Source organism: Tursiops truncatus, chromosome 7, assembly GCF_011762595.2.
Source record: "Tursiops truncatus isolate mTurTru1 chromosome 7, mTurTru1.mat.Y, whole genome shotgun sequence".
Lineage (NCBI taxonomy): Eukaryota > Metazoa > Chordata > Mammalia > Artiodactyla > Delphinidae > Tursiops > Tursiops truncatus.
The window spans coordinates 8082780-8094443 of NC_047040.1; the positions used below are offsets into that span (position 1 = coordinate 8082780).

General features: G+C 55.8%; 1 long non-coding RNA gene across 1 annotated transcript; it reads right to left on the reverse strand.

The window, feature by feature from the left end:
* Positions 1–5712: 5712 nt before the first annotated feature.
* Positions 5713–10638, reverse strand: LOC141279129 (uncharacterized). The gene is made up of 3 exons (XR_012332935.1): positions 9369–10638; positions 9009–9290; positions 5713–7934 (listed from the first exon to the last, which is right to left on the reverse strand). It is a non-coding gene; the product is annotated as an uncharacterized lncRNA (long non-coding RNA).
* Between the last annotated feature and the right edge of the window lie 1026 nt (positions 10639–11664).

Consider the following 11664-nt stretch of genomic DNA (forward strand, 5'->3'; position numbering starts at 1 on the left):
TGGAGGACCCATCGCCAGCCAGGAGTTGCTCACTGTCTTACACCAAAGGGGGGTACAGACAGGGTAACCAGCTCTCTGGGAGGCAGAACTCTCAGTGCTACAACTAGGAAACTCCTGGATGCACCACCGGACACACTGATTACCCTGGTCGGGTCCTTATTCACACACTGGTAAGTATGGCATTTCTCAAGAAACCTATGACGCACCGTCAGGAAGAAGGGTCCTGTAGCCCTCAATCCCAAAACAGCTTCCCGCTTGGATTCTGCTTCTCTACCGTGGAGAAGCCAGGGTGGCGCTGGGAGCGTTTGGTTTGCACATGGTAGAGCAGAAGGACTGAGGGGCTTAGGGAAGACCACAGAGCAAGCTGGTGACGCTGGGACCAGGACTTCCCGCACCCTCCCAGGAGGGCTTGCAGATGCCACGTGCAGTGATGGTCGCGAGCATAGGAATCTGTTGGTTTCCAGGTCCAGGTGGGAGCAAGGGTATCTAGAACTGTGGGAGGAGATTTCAGTCTCCTTTAAAAAAATGTTCTCTCCTCCAAGAGGTTTTCTGAGAATTTCACAGGGGACAAAAAGTGAGGCTCGGGCTTCCCTGGTGGCGCAGTGGTTGAGAGTCCGCCTGCCAATACAGGGGACACGGGTTCGTGCCCCGGTCCGGGAAGATCCCACATGCCGCGGAGCGGCTGGGCCCGTGAGCCATGGCCGCTGAGCCTGCGCGTCCGGAGCCTGTGCTCCGCAACGGGAGAGGCCACAACAGTGAGAGGCCTGCGTACCACAAAAAAAAAAAAAAAGTGAGGCTCTCACTTGGACAATTCTATAGGAAAATCTCAAAACAGGACGAACCATTACCCCAGAACTCAAACCTCCCCAGGGAAGGGAAAGAAAGTTGGCAGCACCTTTTCTAGGGAAGCGCAAGCCCCACGTGCATTTAAAGCCTGGGAGGAAAGCCAGAGCTCACGCACCTGAACTGAGAGCTCCCCAGGCCTCCTCAGCTGCAGTGTGTTCTCAACACGCTGCATCGTGGCCAGGCCTGGAACTGTACCGTTTACTGGCTCTTAGCAGCTTTCTCCAGGGCAGGCCACTCTCTCTCGCCACTTAGGTGCTTGAAGAGTGTTGCCTCAGAAGCATAGGCCAGACATCTCTGCATCCACCTGGCTGCTGGCAAGGCCTCCGTTTTCCCACTCGCTAAGCGGAGGGTAGAATATGACGCAGGTCCCAGGGAGACAACAGCATGGCTGTTGGTCCCCACCCCGTCCTGGCTTGTTCACAGGGCCACAGTGCTCTGAGGTGCAAAGTCCTTGGCCAACACATGGTTTTGAGACCCCCTGAAGTATTTATCACCTTGGTAGTAATCAGTCTCCTCTTGGGCCATATGTGATAGGTGGGAGGCTTCCTCAATTAAGATTTTCGGGATGATAAAATGTATTCCAGAATGTTCTTCAGAAGCCACCAGTACTATTAAACAAGGAGCATTCCATGATGGAAGTAAAATGTGCTCTGAATACCTGTAGAAACAGATAAAAGGGAAATTAGAAATTAATGATTAATGTTAACAAGTGAGCCTGCATGAGATGAAACAGCTCTAGAGCAGAGCGGGACAAGCCTTAAGAAGAAGCTTCGCTGAGAGCCCCAGCTTCTGATTACGTAAAGCTTTCAGCCTCGTGGAAGGCCGTCGCCTGGCAGTGGTGGGGACTCTCCATGATTCCTCTCCCCAGTCCTACCTCTCTTCCTCATGGGGCTACCAGTAGGAGTGGGGCGCACCAGGGGCTGGGGGACCCATTCCTAGGCTTGATGGACGCTCATTCTAAGCAAGTCCCTTTACCCTCCCCACCTTGTTCGCATCATCTGGGCTGAAACGAGAGGGGATTTCTGGGCGTATTGTGTAAGCATTCCCCTCCCTGCAGGCTGGGGTGACAGGGGCAGGTCTGGTTGTGTCCTCGCTCGGCATGGCCCTGTGCATTATACATCTGTCTATACTTCAAGAAATGACCCTTCAGTTGCTCTGAATCAAATGGAACTGTGCCCGACGACCCACTGAGCCAGCCCCGATCCTGGGCGTTAACGCCTGCCCTGTGCCAGAGGAGAAGAGAAGAATTGAACCCGCTTCAAACAGTTACGGCAAACGCCCCTGCAGATGGAGAGGATGGGAAAGAGCCTCGTTTTATAGATGGAGACCCTGGGACCCAGAATAGGAGCCCGATTTGCCACCAGCGAGGCCCCTGGCCAGGACTAGAGCCCCCTTGGCCCTGGCTGTCAGGGCTCCATGCCACCCACCATCCTTCTCGATGAATGACGGGCCCTGGCTGACACCAGCTCTAAAAACCCAAAGGCCGGGGCAGACCAGAGGGGTCAGGGGTGCTTCCTCGAGCAAGTAGGGCTTGGCAAGAGCCTGAAGTCGGGCTAAAAGGTGAGGGAGAGAGCAGGGGCGAGACAGTCTGGGCAGCTCCAACATGGAAACAAGCCACACAGGCACCCAAACAAGAACGAGGGGCAGGAGGGTCAGAGGGAAGAGGGTACTTCTGAAATCTGCCTTGCTTCAACCAAGCGGAGACATTCCAGATGTGCCCTTCCACCTTAAGGCATGGCTACTGGGCTAGAACCCTGAAGACCTGCCGCACCGGGACTGAGCAAGTGACACAGCTGCAACCCCGGCACACTGAGGTGTAAGCGGTAGAGAGGCCACGTGAGAAAGGCAGCTCCTGTTTACTGAACAAAGTCTGGGTCAGACATTGTTCTGAATTCTAGACCCACAGTAGCTCATTCAATCCTATCTGGCTTGTTATCCCCACCTCACAAAAGAGGAAGCTAAGGCACAAAGTGGGTGGGTGTTGCCCAAAGTACATGGCAGAGCCGGGCTTTAAAACCAGCTGCGTATATGGGAAAAGAATTTTTAAAAGAGTGGATACATGTATATGTATAACTGATTCACCTTGCCGTACAGCACAACATCGTAAATCAACTAGACTCCAATAAAAATTTTAAAAATAAAGAATACAAGTGCCCTGTCTCTCTCTCTGTCTCTCTCTGTCTCTTTGTCTCTCTCTCTCTCTCTCTCTCTGTCTCTGTCTCTGTCTGTCTCTCTCTCTCTGTCTCTGTCTCTCTCTGTCTCTGTCTCTTTGTCTCTGTCTCTTTGTCTCTCTCTCTCTGTCTCTCTCTGTCTTTGTCTGTCTGTCTGTCTCTCTCTCTATTACATACATACATATATATATATATATATATATATATATATATATATATGTAAACAGGTGCAGCCCCACCTTTCAAGGGGAAAAGTCACTGGTCACAGGCGATCCTATCCTTGTCAGCCTGTGCCCACCCCGCCATCCTCGAACCATGGACAGGATCCCGGGCTTTCCTCTGTCGATGGGTAAGGAGTTTATTTTCACCAGCTGAGGCGCTCGCTTATCCCCCAGCAGATGCCCCTCAGGTTGCAGAAGGAGCAGAGGAGCCTCTCCAGATGAGTGCTTTCTGGTTGAGGCAAGATTCTTTCTGATGGGATATGATATCCTGGCGGGGGGGGGGGGGGGGGGGGGGGAACGGAACCGCGTTTTGCAACTGTTTGCTGCTGAGGGCTCACCGGAAAGTTAGCCTGCTGAAAACTAAGTACTCCCAGGCTGCTTCATTTAGCTTTTTCGTGACATCAGTAGACAATTGGCAACAATGCCTTAAACATTTCTCCAGGCTACCATTGACCACGGCCTTGCTCTGGGCTGTGGAAGCACAACATTGCACAATGTTCCTTTTACAGCAACCCACGGGACAAATTCCTCTCAGGCCTCAGCAGGGCAGTGTAGCCCGATGGTTAGAAGCACAAACGCCAGGTCCCCCCCGCTGTCCTCTTGTGGGGGGCAGGAGCCCATCAGATCAGGGTTCCTCCTCTCCTGCCTCTGTGTCTTAGCATGAGTTCTTGGACACGATTTAACCTCCATGAGCTTCAGTTTTCTCACCAGTAAAATGGGAATCAATCACACCCTCCTAAGACTTCTCCTGGGGAATTCCTTGGTGGTCCAATGGTTAGGACTCCTCGCATTCATCGCCGAGGACACGGCCAAAAAGAAAAGACTTCTCCCGAATAATTTGCTTCAGTTTTTCTTTATAGATCCTCCGTGTCTTACAACTAAGCCATTTCCTTCTCTGTCTGGGCTGCCAGAAGCCCAGCACCCACCCTGAGGGCCCTTCTGGGTCCCACCCCGAGGCTGATGGGACTAACTAGCCCTACCCGCTCTTACTCTTACCCTATTTTCCCTTAGCCCAACTTCTTCAGTGATTTTTTTTTTCCTGTTGGCCTTTAGGTATTTTTACGAACTTTAGAACCAAGGCCTAAATTAATTAACATGATAATTAAACAAGCTGGAGCCCTTTATACCAAAGCACTTTCTCTCAGGTTACGCCCTTTAAGCCTCACACCAATCCTCACACCAATCCAGGTAGGTGCCCCATTATACAGAAAAGGAAATGGAGGCCCCCGGAGGGAGCTGGTGGGGTAGAGACAGGTCATTCCACGTCACCCCGGCCGCCCAGCGCCGGCCTCCCTTGGCCCCTGCCCTGGCCCCTGAAGAGGCTGCCCCCAACTCTTCCAGCCCTTCCCAGCATCCCCTACCTGCCCCGACGTGGCTGGGTGATTCTGCCCCTCCCTCACACTTCCCTTCCATCCCACTCCATTTCCCTGTTATCATTCTTTTGTCTTTTGGGGGACTTTCCAAGAAATGGCAAAATTCATTGCATTATTTAAGGATGAGGGAAAAATCAGCCTCCCCTCTCCATGGCCCCCTCTATGGCACCTACACCACCTAATTCAGAGTTGGCTCTCTCGTGACGGGAATGTTCCGAATGCTGGCATGCTATTCAGCCCAAGGAAGTGTGGTCCAACCCTGCCAGGAACAAGCCGCAGGAGCCCAGAACAGGAGCTGCCCACAGCCTCCTGCCCCTTTCCTGGGACTTTCAATGTGGATGCTCCCTGGCTGAGCCTGGGCTGGTCCCTCAGAGAACCCAAAGGCAGGCTGGGAAGACCCACCGCCCCACCTGGCTCCCCCTCACTCCCTGAACTGGCTTCCTGGGGAAGGCCCAGGACCCCAAGGGGCTCACAAATTCTCAGTGAAATGCAGAGGGGACACTCTTCAAATTCAATTCCCAGCTGCCGCCTGAGGCTCAGAACCTTGAGTCCAGCTGAACATGTGAAGCCCTGGATGTGCCCACGTGGGCCTGGAGCTGAGTTGGGGTCAGATGGAGAGAGTGGAATTGCTCGCAGGATATGGGGAGGGGGATTTGAGCTCTTCCAGGACACTGGGCAGTGGTCATTTTGTTCACATCTCAGTAAGAAAGCAACCCATGCACTTCCCTGGTGGTGCAGTGGTTAAGAATCCACCTGTCAATGCAGGGGACACGGGTTCGAGCCCTGGTTCAGGAAGATCCCACATGCTGCAGAGCAATGAAGCCCATGAGCCACAACTGCTGAGCCTGTGCTCTAGAGCCCACGAGCCACAACTACTGAGCCCGTGTGCCACAACTACTGAAGCCCACGCGCCTAGAGCCTGTGCTCCACAACAAGAGAAGCCACCACAATGAGAAGCCCTTGCACCACAAAGAAGAGTAGCCCCCGCTCGCTGCAACTAGAGAAAGTCCGCGCACAGCAGCGAAGACCCAATACAGACAAAAATAAATTAATTTTTTTAAAAAAAGAAAGAAAGCAACCCACAACTTAGAGCTTGTTGGTAACTTTTATTATTGTTACTTGGTGGTAATTTTTGTTCTCAGCTTACGAAGCTCATGATTGTTGCCTTTCAAGAAACTGTGGCCATGAGGTTGATGGTGTTAGCCCCAAGGTCACCCAGCTCTGCCCTGAAGGCTCTGATCCCTGCCCTGGGGTCCCGCTCCCAGGGGACCGCAGTTCTTGTCTGTCCACAGTGGCTGCAACCGTGTGTAAGTCACCAGGAGCCAGGGCTGCCTGCTGCCTCCAGGCTGCTGGAGGGGATAGGAGGCAAAGGGGCCGACAGGAGAGGCCAGGAAGTGTCACAGCCTGAAACCCCAGAAATAGCGTCAGGGAGCCCCAACCCTGGTGCCTTACTCATGGGCTCCCGGTGATGGGGGAGCCCACCTCGCCTAGCAAGACAGAGGCACGGGGTGAGAATGGCAGCCGGGGGCAGGCCTGGTGCTGGCCTGGAAACCCTCGGCAGACAGGCACGCCCCTGGCCTTGGCCCAGCTTCTCTCTTCTCTGGTCCAGGCCCCGTTCCAGTCCTTTTACCTCCCGATTACGAGTGTGCACGTGCCTTTAAGTGCAACCGTGAACATGTAGCCATGTCTGGTGACATGTTTCGTGAGTGTGAGCCAGACGTGTGTGTTCACGCATGTGCAGACATAAGTGTGTGCTTACAATGTTTGTAGTCATGCAAGCATCCCTCCCATCTAGGGGCTGGAGCACAAAGCCAGTCTCTGCAGGTACACAGGCGTTTGCTTTGTTCTCCTTTGTACTTTTCTGTATTTTTAAACCTTCCCGATTGTCAGCATTCACACACACACACACTCCCTGCCCTGGTCACCACCCAGTGAGGGAGGCAGGCACAGAAGGGGAGGTACACACTGTGTGTGATGAAGGCCACAGCAGCGAGAACCTAGGGGAGAGAGCAGACAAGCTCTGCCTGAGCAGTTAGGGAGGGCTTCCCAGAGGAGGCATCTTCTGAGCTGGGACTCAGAGATGAGGAGGCTGCTCCGGGTGGGTTGGGGGCCTTCCCCGCTGATCGCTCCTCCCTGCCCCACCCCCTTTCCTCCAGCAGAACCCTCCCTCCTGTGGCCCCTTGCTTTGCTGTCTCCATCTCCCATTCTCATTCACTGTGCCTCTGGGACAAGTCCACGTACCTCCCTTGTGCCTTGGTTTTCTGACCAAAACAACAACAGCAAACAAGCAAATCAAACAAACAGCTAATAATGCAGCGTATCTGGGTGAGAATGGATCCTCAGCTCCAGTGGAAGCGTTTCATTTGGCCCAGTCTTTTTCTAGAAGGTGCCGACTCACCTAAACCCAAGAACAGAAAGGGACTGTGGAGCTAACCTAGTTCCACTTCTCACCCTGGGAAGCATGATCCCTAAATAAGCCCCCTTTGGGGGTCACCTGGTCTCAGCCTGAACGCCTACCTGCACACACAGGTGAGCACACAACCCTGCACTGATGCCCTTGCGCCTAGTGAAATGCCCACCTCCCCACCGGCCATCAGCTCCCAGGTAGCCTCCTCGCCTCCTGCCAAGCTCCCTCCCGGTGCCTCCCTCCCCTGCCTGGAACTGAGGACACAGTGGCCTGGGGCCCAGTAGGCCCTATAGCCTGGGGAGGGGTGAGCTAGGCCGCCTCCTCACTGTGTGGTCTTAGAGAAGTCAATTAACTTCTCTGAGCCTCAGTCTCTTTTTGTAAAGGTGGGAAGGGGATGAGGGAAGAGTTACAGTTGCCAACTGTAAACTGCTCTGCAGATGCTATTTATTATGATTAAACCATTTGAGAGCAATTACAGAGCGACCATCAACGATTATAGAACAATAGAGGGGAAATTGCACACATATGTGCTAGAGAGGCCCCCCAGGAAGAGCACTTTGAGCGAGTCCTCTGTGGCTGCCTTTGGGTGGTATCTCTTGGCCTGCATTCCCTGCACAAGATAAAACGCCTCTAATCCTCACAGCCAACCTGGAGACGGACCAGCCCCACATGATGACGGGGACCTGTTGGCTCAGAGGAGTGATCAGCTAGCGCATGGACAGCAGGCCGGCCCCGGAATTCAGGTTTCTGGCCACGAAATGTGGGTGCTTTCCACTCTGTAGCTGCAGTAGGACAGTTTTCAAGCCAGAGAGATTTGACAAGATATGAGTCACATGCGTTGATGAAGAGAAGTCGCATTTGCGGTGAGGGAGGGCAGTCATTCATTCAGCAACACCTGCTTCTGAACATCTATCTCCTGTTGAGTAAATGACAGCGAGGAGGGGGGCCATCAGAGGATGCGTGTGGGCTCCTAAGGGCTTCTGTGGCAGAGACCAAGCTTGTGCCTTCCCTGCCTGCCTGAGTTCTAAGCAGGGCCCCTGCCCAAGGCTGGCAGGGACTGGCCCCAGGCAGTTACCAGGAGCCTCCTATACATGGGCAGAGCCTCTGGTTTTCATCAAGACCAGTTAAGTGGATCCCAGGGCTTCGGTTGAGGGGGGCAGGAAGGCACAGAGGGAGGAGGAAAAAGGATGAGGGGGCCTCCCTTGGGTCACTCAAGGTGCCCGGGGGACAAAGGGAGTGGGATACAGAGCCTGGTGGGGTGGGCCAGGTTGGCGGAAGCAGGGCCGGGCGCAGGTCCAGGGCCACCAGGCCTGCGTGCGGGAGGGGCCCGCGGATGGATGCAAGCACCACCCAAGGGAGTGGGGAGCAGCCTGATTAATAGGATGGTGGGGCAGATGGACGGGCAGCCTGGGCTGCTCTGGGCACCAGCCTCCTGCCCCCCAGTCTCCAGTCTGGCCAGTGGGCTGGGGGGCAGGGACTCTGCTGGCCTCTGGCAGGGGTGAGGCTGTGGTGAATGAATCACTGGCCAGTGCCAGGAGTCTGCAGGCCTCAGCGCGCACTCCCCGAGGACCAGCTAATTCACTTGGAGCGAGGCCGGCCGCTAATGCTCAGAGCAGCCTGCCTGGGCCCTGCCGAGCCCCACGCACGGCTGACCGCTGAGCAAGGGGCCAGGCAGCAGGAGACAGGAGGGCCCACCCCTGCCGCAGGCTTGGCCAGGGCTCCCCACCTGCCTGCAGAAGGGGCAGCACTGCGCTTGAGGGAGAGGAGACCCCTTCTCTGGGCGAGCCTGAGTCTGGGAGTGGAGGGGAGGCACGGACATCCTCTCCTGAGCTGCAAAGAGCCTAATTATGGTGGACAACTAGGAAGGGAGTGGGGAGGAGCGGATGGGGAGGCCCAGCGTCGCCCTCCCCTCCTGGAGAAGAAGGAGGAAGAACCAGGTTGAGAGCTCAGCCCCACCAGGAATAGATGCTCACATCCCCGAGAAACCAACCGCTTGCAGAACGTGGCCTGGCGTCTTGCCAGCCTCTCCCTGACATGTGCTGTCTGCTGATGGCACAGGTGCAGCATCCTCAGGCTGCCCCCATCCTGTCCATGTCCCAGGGTTTAGTGAGCACATACTGCGTGGCCCTCTGCTGGGCGTCCTAACGCTGCCCCAAAGGCTCAGCCAGAAGATGGGTCAGCACACAGGAATCACAGCAGGGAGCCAACTTCTACACACTGTGTGCTGGGCCCCAAACCAGGGCTCTGCTGCCTTGTTTGTCCTCACATCCACCTGCAAGGAGGTACGAACTGTTAAGGATGCCCATTTTACAGATGAGAAAACCGAGGCTCAGAAGGGTAGAGTACTCACCCAAGGCCCTTAACTTGTAAGCAGCAGAGGCAGGTCTTGAACGACTCCCGTGTGTAATCTACTTAGCACAACCCCAGGATTCTGGGTTTCTGGGTGGGAGGTGAGGGAGACCTCAGGCGTCTGTCCTTAGGAGATCAAAGGCCTTACCGGTGGCTCGATGGGGCCGGAAGAGCTGAGCACTGGCAAAGGGGGAGGGTGTACAGCTTGCCTTTGGGATTCTTGCTCCCATTTCAGTGTTCCTGGGCAGTCCCCCTCCAGGGGAGAACACTTAAATACGCAGGGAGACAGTGGGGCAGGAGGAAGGGCTGCAGGCCTGTGAGGGGTGTGGGCTTGCCAGGCCCTGGGGGCTGCATGGTCCTGCCTGCACAGGCAGTGGGCGATGGGCCGGCTCTCCCTCCTTGTGGTCACTGCTGTTCCCGTGCCCGGCACTGGCCTTGAGCCTCGGTCCTCCCACTGGCCGGTGGCCCCCCAGGCTCATCTTCGGGGCCGAGATGAGTGCGAACGATCAGGGCCCGGAGGACTCTATGGCTGGGTGCTCCCCAGGCACATTGGCCTCCTTCCGGGTGGGGGAACAAAGGGGACCTAACTTAGGAGGGTGGGTGGCAACCGCGCACTCTCCCTCCTGCCAGGGCTGGGTCTGGAGGGAAGAGCCCTCGGGCGCCCTCTGCCGGCCTGGGGGCTCTGGGAGGAAGGAGGTGGCAGCTGCGGCCCTAGATCAGCAGTCCCTCCTCCTGCCCTAAGGCCTGGCTGTGTGTGCACTGGTGAGTCCCAGTGTGTGCACGTGTGTTCTGTGTGTGCAAGTGTATGTGCATGTCTGTGAGGGTCTTGTGCACGTGTCTGCAGATGTGTCTGTGTGCATATGTGTGTGTAGGTGTGTGTATATCTGTGTCTGCATAAGAATGTGTCAGTGTGTGCACACCTGTGCTTGTATTTGTTTGTGTGTGCAGGTGTGTTTGAGTGCCTGAGTCCATGCCTGAGCGGGCCTGTGTCTCTATGTTTGGTGGGTGCCTGTCTGTGTGAGGGTGTGTGTCAGAGCACACATCTGTCCCCCTGGGCTCGGGTATGGGTGAAAGGAGCCTGGCTTGCCTTGAAGCAGTTGCCTGTTCTGAAAGCACTCTGGCTAGGTGGTCCCTGGAGTGGACAGCTCATGTGGGCATCAGTGGAAGGCTGGGAGGGGCAGAGTTGACCGCTGGCCACTCTAATGTTTATTCGGTGCTTACAAGGAGAAAGAGAGGAAGATACTTGAGCCCTCTGTCCCTAAGGAGCTTTGCATGTGAGCAATTATAATCTAGCATAATAATTAAGATGATAAGGACACTGGAGGTGCCTGCAAAATGCAGGGAGAGCCCAGAAGGGCCTAAACTGGCCTGGAGCAATCCCAGAAGGCTCCGTGGGGAGGGCAAGCCTGAGCTGAGGCTTGAGGGGGAGGTAAAGCCTGAGAATTGAACAGGCGGGCAAGGTGGATGAGCCTGTGAGGGCCCAATGGGCTCAGGACACAGAGAGCAGAGAGTCAGAGAGGGAGGCGGGGGGCGTGCCAGGGAGGCGGAAGCTCTTCTGGGAGTCCAGTGGGAAAAGCAAGACCTGAGAGATGGGCCAGGCGCAGGTGCCCTGATTCTGCCTGGTGGCGGAGGGTCACTGAAGGAGTCTAGGCAAGGTTGAGACTGTCCATTATGAGTGTAGATGGGGGCCCTCTGCCTCCTGGCAACACCTGGAGGGAAGGCCCAAGGTTTCTCCTTCCGGGGTGTGTGGGCCCTGAGTCAGGCACCCCTGCCTGCCACACGGAAGCATCTCAGGATGAGGCTGCTTGGGGCACACACACTGACCACAAATGCTCAGACTTGGGCCCCGAAGTCTGATGGAGGTTGAGTGCTGCGGGGATCATCGTTCTCCCCCTCCAAGGCCCAGCGGTGCCCACGTTGCACCAGCTGCAGAGGCCTCCGGGCGCCTCTTTTGCCATCAATGCCTCCTCTGTGGCCTGGGCCTGGGAGGGTGGGCCGGGTAAGGGCTTGGGCCGCAGCCAGCCTGGTCCCCTCTCGGGGTGGCACTGGGCCGGCCTTCTCAGCACTGGCCTTGGGGTCTTGTGGGCATTCTCCATCCTTAGGGCTCGGTGCCCCTGAAGCCTCCTGCCAAGGCTGGTCCTGTGCTCACTTGTGAAATCCCTGAACACACACTCATTCAGGCTCAACAAAACGGGCACCTGTGCACACACTTGGGATGGGAGAAGAACAGCTTTATTTCTCTGCCCTCCAACAGCCTTTGACGTCAAGCCCCGCTCACCATCTAGAACATGGTGGGG